Source organism: Cibotium barometz, chromosome 11, assembly GCF_041138505.1.
Source record: "Cibotium barometz isolate CiBa-2024 chromosome 11, ASM4113850v1, whole genome shotgun sequence".
Lineage (NCBI taxonomy): Eukaryota > Viridiplantae > Streptophyta > Polypodiopsida > Cyatheales > Cibotiaceae > Cibotium > Cibotium barometz.
In genome coordinates this window covers 9,277,349-9,286,777 of record NC_141056.1, presented here as the reverse complement: position 1 = coordinate 9,286,777, position 9,429 = coordinate 9,277,349, and positions in this window count along the sequence as shown.

Here is a 9,429-nt window from a genome sequence, read left to right as displayed (position 1 = left end):
TGACAATTGGCACATGAGTTGCGGTCAATGTAACCTCATGGTTTCCATGCATAAAACTCATATAACCTTGCTGTAAATTCATGTGAAACAACCTAGGAGTTGCCAACCAATCGCATTCCAAAACAATGTCAATTGGGACGACCCATATCCAATATACAAGTAAATCAGCCTTGTAAGTATAATCATTTGTGAGAATCAACCTCACATCCTTGCATACCATTGTGCAATCCATCTTTGCCCCATTATCCACTTGAACCTCATGCCACAAAGATAAAGCTACGGGCTGTAATTTGAGACTGCACATGGATTTTATGTTAATAAAGCTATGTGTGCTTCCACTATCCCATCATCATAGTCAACATCTCTCTCCTTTAATCCACCCAGATCAAAATGAAATTCACTATCCTTCTCTGCATCCTCAACTGTATTATTGGCATCTTTAAAGTACTCCTTGTACTCATCCACATCCTCCTTAATGTCTTCATGTTGGCAAGGTTTGATGAGAATCATGCTTACCTTGATGTGGTGTTGGGCCTTTTGAGTATCCACATGAACCTTGATGTTGTTTTGCAGCCCTTTGGTAAACTTCCTCAATTTGTACTTCTCACTCAAGCCTTCCACATGAAGTGAAAACTTCATAAACTTGTGTACATGATCCTTGACATTGAGTGAGAGCATCCCATTTCTCCACCATCCTTGATCTATTGAGGGATGAAACAAAGGTTCTCCTCATCTTATTCTTGAAATCATCCCAAGTAGTGATCAAATAACCATGAGCATTCAAGTGCTGCCACCATGCATGGGCATAACATTCAAGTGCTGCCACCATGCATGGGCATAACATTCTAGATGTAAAGTAGCAAACAAAACCTTGGCCTATCACTACGAGGACTAAGCTCAAATTAAATCTCCATCTTATCTATTTATTCCTAAAATTCATTTAATGAACCCTCTCCTTTGAACTTAGTGAAAGTACTCTTATCCTTAACACCCTTGAACTTCTCATCATCATCCCTATGGATGATCACGTGGTCTTGGATGAGAAGCACCCATGTCATTGAATTGAGGTGGCCTAATATGTTGAGGTCCCAAACCATTGAAATGATGACCACCCCCGAATCATTGATGAAACGGCCACCCAAGTCATTGGAATGACAATCTTGCAAACCTAGAGAAGCATTCCAATTGCCAAATGGAGGTGGTTCACCCAATGGACTACCTTTCCCTCTTTCCAAACTTCTCCCTTGCATTGGAGATAATCCATGCACCGATGTACTCACCATATTAGCATTCCCTTAATGCATAGGCATGTTTGGAACATTATTTCCACTTGATTGCATAAGCATCCCATAACCACCTTGTTGCATCGGTATTTCAAATGTGCTTGTTCTACCTTGGTGCATCTTAGGAGGCCCATGACTTGATTCAAGCTGGTGTGGACTAGCTTGAGGTAGATGTGTAGCATTTTCATTCAAAGTGCCCATGGTAGATCCAAGAGGTTGGGGTCCCAATGCTCGAGATACCATTGGATCATTGGGAACCTCTTTTCCCTTGCCCAATTCTTGCCTTAAGCTAGTGAACCCTTCCTTAATCTAGTGAACACTTAAGCTAGTGAACCCTTCCTTAATCTCAACAAACTCATCATGCAAAGTCTTTGAATTAGCCTAGGTTTAGAGAAAGAAGAGAGATTAAGAGACTTGTGTATTCATGATTATCAAAAGGTACCAAAAATCTGGTGTATGTGACCTATATACATGACCCCCCCTTTCATACTATCATAAGTGTTATCCATGGGTGTGGTCAATTAGCCTTGGGCCCATTATTCATATGAGACCATTCTACTTTGTTACATGGGACAAGTGGAAAGCCCAAACCCACCACACTCACTAGCTCAAGGCTAACCAAGTGAATAGAGATTACATTTCACAAGTCGTTGGGAACTTGGTTGCGCCATCTTGTAGAAGAGGCAACCACAAAAATGCTAGCTAATACTTAAGAAGACCCGCCTCTCCTGTCTCACCATAAGAGTTTTCCACATAGAGCTTAGAACTCCTAATATAGCCCTCTCTCTCTCTCTCTCTCTCTCTCTCTCTCACACACACACACACACACACACACACACAGAGTCACTAGCACATAAGCACTACCAAAAGGACAAGAGGATATGGTAGAGAGCTAGAGAACAAGGAGCAAGAGCACACTCTCAATGAACACTCAAGGGAATGTCCCTTTCTCATTAGGAAAATTCACTTATATACAAGGGAGTTATAAGTTTGGGCATCCACACCTAATAACTCATTGGGCGCCCACTTACTATTTAACCTTATCTAGGCTAGTTTCAGCACACATTATGTGTGGATGTCATCTCTTTCACTTAGCTCAATCATTCCTTGAGTACATCATTAAGTGAAATTATGTGAGAAATACAATGATTGGAACAAGTTAGTAATTCTCGCTTAGGTAGATAACACAAAAGTGAGGGGTGGAAAGGGATATTTTAGGAGGTCCCTATTATGTGTGTACATCCTTTAGTGACTCTGCACTTCTTGTGCATGCTCTTGGCTTATAGATGGCTCATATCCACTTGCAACCAATGCACACTTCCATAATTAGGGTGTAAGCTAATCATAGGTGTAGTTGTGTGCATTATTGATGCATGTAGTTAACCCTTCTGCCATAGTTGTGTCTTCAAGGGAAATCATTAGATTTTGTCATTGTGCCACTGCCCGTCTTTGTGAGGGTTGTGATGGTGCCACTGCCTATATTTGTGAGAGTTGTTGTGTTGCTCTTCATGTTGTTTTCCTAAAGTGACTTTGTCAAGGTTGATTGGTTAGATACCTAGTATCTACACTTAAGAAGTCGATGCTGTATGGTAGTGCCCTACTCATGTAGAATGCAAATGTATCATACAATGCAAGAAACGCAAGGAGGGCCCATGGGTTATTGTTGACGAGGTCTCTATCTTAGGTGTTTGGTGAGGTACACTTCCATAAGTTGGGATAGGCAAAGAAAAGGAGGCTTTTATGGCTGATGGTGAAGCATCTTCACACCACTTTATTGCATGTACATAATACTCGTCTAGGATCTGTTGTCTCACAAGACCATGACAGTTGTTATCACACTGAAGAATGAGTTGTTACCTTTTTGTGGAAATTCATCGAGCCAAGGGTAGTTTCATAAGTTGTAAAGTAAGTCTCACCATGTGATGTTGTTTCAAGAGCAATCTTTGATATGCATGATGACATTTATGTGGGAAGAATGAGCAATAGGGACAGCCTACATGCAGTGGATGGGGTTGGATAAAACACCTTGTCAACACGTCGTAACCACTTAGGATATGGCTTGGTTTACTAAGTTTGTTATATAAGGTGTCAACCATTTTCTTTTTTGGAATCCATAAGGATGTTGTTCCTTTGTAAATAACCTTGGGCTAAAAGTAGTGCCTTAGGGACCCACACTTGTCGAGCGCGTACTTGCTTTGGTTGGTGAGTTTTCAATGGTTAGGGGATTTTTATGTGAAGCATAGTTTCTTTTGACCTTTGGTTTATTGTTTTGTTGGGCATATTGTTTCTGGAAGTTGGTGGCTTTAGGTACCTAAACCAAGTCATTGGGCGGACAATTTAGAGCTCTGAGAAGGTGTTTAGGTAGCCACGTTTGTGATTGTTGAGCTTGGAGTTGTCACACACATAGAGGTCTATGTCTAGGTTTTTGTGTAAATCTGCTTCGGTTTGAACTCATGCGAGTACACTGAGGTAAATCCAAGACATGCAAGGCACAGCTAATAGACTTTCTTCATCGGAAAGGTTCATAGATTCATCTTCTGAAAGAAGGATATTGACCTCTTGACCTACAATCTTTAATGAAGCACATCTAGAATCCTAATCAACATCGCATCTATAATGGCCCATCCAATTCCTTCAAAGCAAAAGCTCTTTAGATAATGCTCCAAGAGGCATCACAAAGGATCTACCTTCGGCTGGGTGGTTTGCAATGTCAAACATCATTTTGCACACTCCCAAACAATGGACCATTTGATTGCCAGTTGGTTTGACCTTGGCTTCAGTTAATTACAAAGAAGGCTTCCCAAGGGAGGTCCATGTCTCGTAATACATCGAGTTGTGGCTAGCACTACAATTTTAAAGCCTAGTTTTTGTGAACAAAGTTTTAACCTTCTAACAAATGTAACCATAAATGAGTAGGCCTTACATCCCAATATTCTTCTTTCTCAATTCTAACAAGCCTAGCCATGTTGGTTAAGTAAACTCCCCCCTCCTTGTTGGTTTTCCCATTTGGACCAAAGTGTTTAATGGATCCTTATACTATGGGGTTTTTTACATCAAGCTCTTGGTTCCATAGAGGCATGACCTCATTTTCATTATCATCACAGGACCGTGTAGTACCATAAACTTTGGGCAATGTATCCATGGTAACAAGGATGTGAAGCCAGTTCTTGTCCTCCCCGGGTTCTAAGAGATATTTGTTGTTGTGGATCAATTCGATAGAAGAGATATCATCACTTTGGATCCCCTTAAAAAGACAACCACTTCTCTCTTCTTCTTCAGTTCAGTGTTGTGCAAGTGGGTGTTTGGACGTTGGATGATATCTCCGGCTCCAAAGATCGACCTTCATGATGTTATTCTTATTTTTCAAGAAGATGTGGTCAGTTCCCTAGACTTGGATCATCTTCAATGTTCTCATAAAAGGCCTACCTAAGGTCATATCATAAGTGGTGGATTTCTTAAAGTCCATGATTGCAAATATGCATTAGGAAAAATTTGGGCTCTAAATGGTTCCTTTTTTAACCCATTAAAATAATATAAGGCCAGCCAATGAGAGTGCTTGGATTCTAGATCCATGTAATATGGATATTTTTTGTCAGAGTGATCCCCACAATTTCAAGCTCAAAAAGAGGAATAAAATATATTGGCATCCCCCTTTCTTATATCTATGTTTTTTCTCTAGCATTTACACCCCCTCTCCTTAGATTAAAGTATGTTACTTTGAACCTTATTGAGCAAACATAAGTACTTCATGCATGCTACCAAGAAATAGATGTTAAGTACTAGGAAATCATCACAATAAATCACCATAACCTACTTGAATCATTATTGAAGAATGTTGTGATCATTTCTTGATATCATTAGATCATTACCATACATGCACCATGAAAGTAAGTACTACCAAGGCCCCTTCCCCTAAATTAAATTTAAGATTTAGTATTCACCTAAATACATGGCCTTATCCCTACCTTATAAGCTTATGACTCATTTCAAAAAAACCCCTGTTTTACACTCACGTGATATCATAAGTTTTCTAAGAGTGAATCCCTCGAGAGGATCGTGGAGTTCTGTAGGTGGCCAAATAGTGCAATCGAGGTCCTTATGCAACATGTTTATATTCACACAAGCATAATGCTACATTACCATGATGAAAGTACAAGATCTAAGACAAACAAAAAGATTCAATAAGTAGTCTTTGTTTTTTGTGTTCAATACCTAATTGTTTTGTGCTCTATAGCTAAGCATTAAAATTTTCTTACAGCTTTATATCCATCAAGTGTGGGAGGACTGGCAGAATGAAGAGTGCATCAGTGGACGAATAAATGTCTTCCATATAGAGATAGACACATTGCTATATGATAACCCACCCAATCATTTAGTAGCATAGTAAATCTTCTTTTATAATTCCATGTATGTTTTGGCTAATGCAAATGATAATGTTGGTAGACTGGAGTCTATCCCACTACTACTATTGTCTAGCCAAGAATGGATTTGTTCTTACTACACACAGACATCATTGAAGCATACAAGAATAAGATAAGAATAGATATGCATGCAGCAACAATAAAACCATCAACAGGTTCTAAGGACGTCCATCTGAGTTGGTTTACCATTTAGCGCCTTGCACATATGTTTGCATCATGTGAGGGTGTTAAGAAAACAAAGTTAACATATCAAGTGAGGTCTCTTGATAATGATTGGATGAACCAATTTTTGGGAGAGGGATGGGATGTAAAGAGGACCTCTGTAGAACATGCCATTGAATGCAAAGTAACAATGCCAACTGTTACATTCAAGTGAAATCAAAACATGAAGTTTGTTTTTATTTGTAGCAAATTTTGTTAGGGTGACATGTGTTAATTTTTAGCATTGATTGTTTTTATGAGCAGGTATTTCATTGGGAGGCAAACATTATGCATGCGATTTTGTTATAGAAGATGGCAACTATGGAGAGGCATCTAGCAAAGCTTGGACCAAGACATGCATGATGGAACTCACTCTTCCATCATATATATTGTAATCCAATCACAAGGTCGAGGCCCATTTATTAGTGATCAATCTAGAAAGCCATTGGACATTGTCCTTTATTAGACAAGAGATCCAACTAATGTGTAGTGATGTACTAAGGGATTTCTATTTTAAGTTAGATGATGGTAAGGAAAATCGGAAGCATGAATGAAGCTTCCAAAACCTACTCTGTTTGTATTTGTATTTAACAACATATCCTAGAGATTGTGGAATCACCTTGATATTGTAATCGTTCCATCTATAATAAAATTTTAAGAGTTATCTTTGGTCTATATGTTGTTGTATAAATGTTACTTCTTTCTTCTTTTTGCATTTTTTTCTTTCTATTTGCTTTAATGGCAACCACACGTCCTGGGCATCCTTTCTCCTCTGCGTTGAAAATGTCTAGATTTTAACATTAAGCCATAATAGGCTATTACTTACATACAATACTTTGAATTATCCATATAGGTATCGTGGAGAATGAAAGGAACATTTCATGTAAAGACATCACCATGAATCAAGTTTTCTTGGTGCTACCGACTATATCATAGAGAACATCATTATAACATCATGGAGATAAAAAAATGCCTTGTTAACATCCGGTAATGAGAAAATTTTGTACATGTCAAGAGCAGTTAATACAAAGATCAATGCCTTCTTATATTGTCAATTATATTGAATTTACACATTATATCTCAGAGGTGTGTTCTTAATATGTGAATTCTCATTAACTGGGTTGATGCAAAATATTATTGTTGGGTAGTGGAAGCTTGCTCTTACTGTGGAGGAGAGTAAGCTTGCTCTTGTTGTTAGGGAGAGTCACTAGCATGCTCTTGTTGTGCTTGCTCCCACCGAGGGGATGGTGAATCTCCAAGGTGGATCCACTCCCTATCAATTAGCGTTTGTGGATACTGTCCATGGCATTGGTCTTGGCTATTGTGGAGGGGGCACAAATGCATATGGCACATCAGGATCTCGTTGCCCAATATTGTTGGTTAGAGTTTTAATTATTGTGGCACTGAATAGTCATACATCTAAAATCTGTATATTTCGCTAATCGTAGATTCTACACGTATGAAAAATTACATATGTGTTATCAATGAATGTATAAAGAAACTGAGATATCATTAGAAGAAGAAATGCATGCTTACATTTTCTAAGGGTAGTCCCAACATTGAGTGTAGCAACAACGTGGTGTTGTAGCACACTCTCCAACTAGCTAAAGCCATCATGTTGTTGTGGGACTCTGCATCCAATTATCTCCATTTCCTCTAAAATCTCCTCCTGGATAAGGGCCTCAATACTAGCTATTAACTTTCTAATAGATTTTTACACCATTTTTCAATTGCCAATACTAACTCTGCTCTCTCTCTCTCTCTCTCTCTCTCTCTCTCAGTAATATAAAAAATGATCGCGTGGACTTACTGCCTCACATTGCTATGAAATCCTGCAATTGAATTGGCAAGTCAACATCACTTTGACTCAGTATCTATAACAATCAAACTCCAATGTGCACTACAAAAGTCAATAAACAATATAAGGTAGTAAATCCAGTATCTATGTCAGAATACCAAAAGTACAATTTAGGTCACATTGACACTTACTTTTCATGGTAGGCCATTACAAAGATCTAAGCTTGGTCCAAAACTACATGCCTAAATCATGGAAATATATCCATGTAACAAACCTCCTCTGAAACCATAAGCGAGGATATAAGAGAATCCAAAATATATACCCTGCGTTGAGCTTCCCATGGGAGATTTGATTAAACCTAGCTGTATAGATAATTCAAATTGTATTACTTTGAGAAAGAATAACATTTTAAATTAAAGTTTAGGGCATGGACATAGCAAACCTTAAAATAGCATGCATAACTCTATCGCTCGTTGACCTCCTTGTGCATTCTGGATAAGACATTAATCTCCTCCACGTTGAAAGGGAAGTATTGAGGAGTGTTTTGCACTGGAATTCTCACAACAAAGGAGGGGGCCAAATACCTCAAAGCTTCAACATTAGAATTATGCAATTATAGAGAGTCAGCTTCTCTCCTTGCCCTTTCAATACTCTCCCCTATTAGCCTCCCTGTTTCTGGCTTCGTAATTGGTCTTTTGTATGTTGAGCCGTGTGTCATGTGAATGATTGATATTTGTCTCTTTAGTGACAGTAACTCTTTCCCTCAGGGGAGGAATCTCCAGGATACCTTTCATCTTTGTGTTAGTGAGGTTAACTGGATCTAGAGTCATGTCATACATGTACCTAAGAAGCCGCGAGTACATGTCCTTTGACATCACTACTATCACTCTATGTGCATGGGCCGCTAGAACGTAGCTATCCTGAAAATGCTCAATTGGCCAATCCTTGGCAACCTCTCCTGCAGGCAACCTAATGTCGAGCCCTACCAATGCATACCATAATGGTTCCTTTCGCAAATGGATCTGACAAGGCGTTGAAATTGGAGCTTTAGAATTGCGCTATGCATGTGCCTCTCCGCCTTTCTCCATTCACGTAAAATGGACCTATGCTACTCGTACCTCCAAGTCCCCATTGACCAAAGGATGAAGATAGTCTTTCCCAGTAGTGCAGTCTTCTGACCTATTTTAGGATCTTTTGACGAGGAGGCCCTTGTAGTCTACTTTGTCCGTGCTATCTATGACAAAACCAGGGAGGGGAGGACGGATGGCTCAAATGACTAACCAACAAAAATTTTGGATAAAAATCTCTACAACGCGATATGCAGACAACCAACACATTCAAACTCATACATTGTGTTATACTGAGAAACTCCAATACGCAAAATAGGCTCAAATGACAAACAAGGAAAACATTTTGGATTAAATTCATTACAACGTGATAGGAAGACTTCTATCACATTGAACCCCCCATATCGCGTTGTATTGAATTCACAATGAAGGAAACTCCAATACACAAAATTGGCTTAGATGACCAATAAGGAGAACGTTTGAATAAAAATCACTATAACACGATATCCAAATAACCAACACATTCAAATCCATACATGGCGTTGTATTGCATTCACAATCAAAGAAACTCCCACACGCAAAATAGACGCAAATGATAAACAAAGAAAATATTTTGGATAAAATTCACAACAACACAATAGGAAGACATCCAACACATT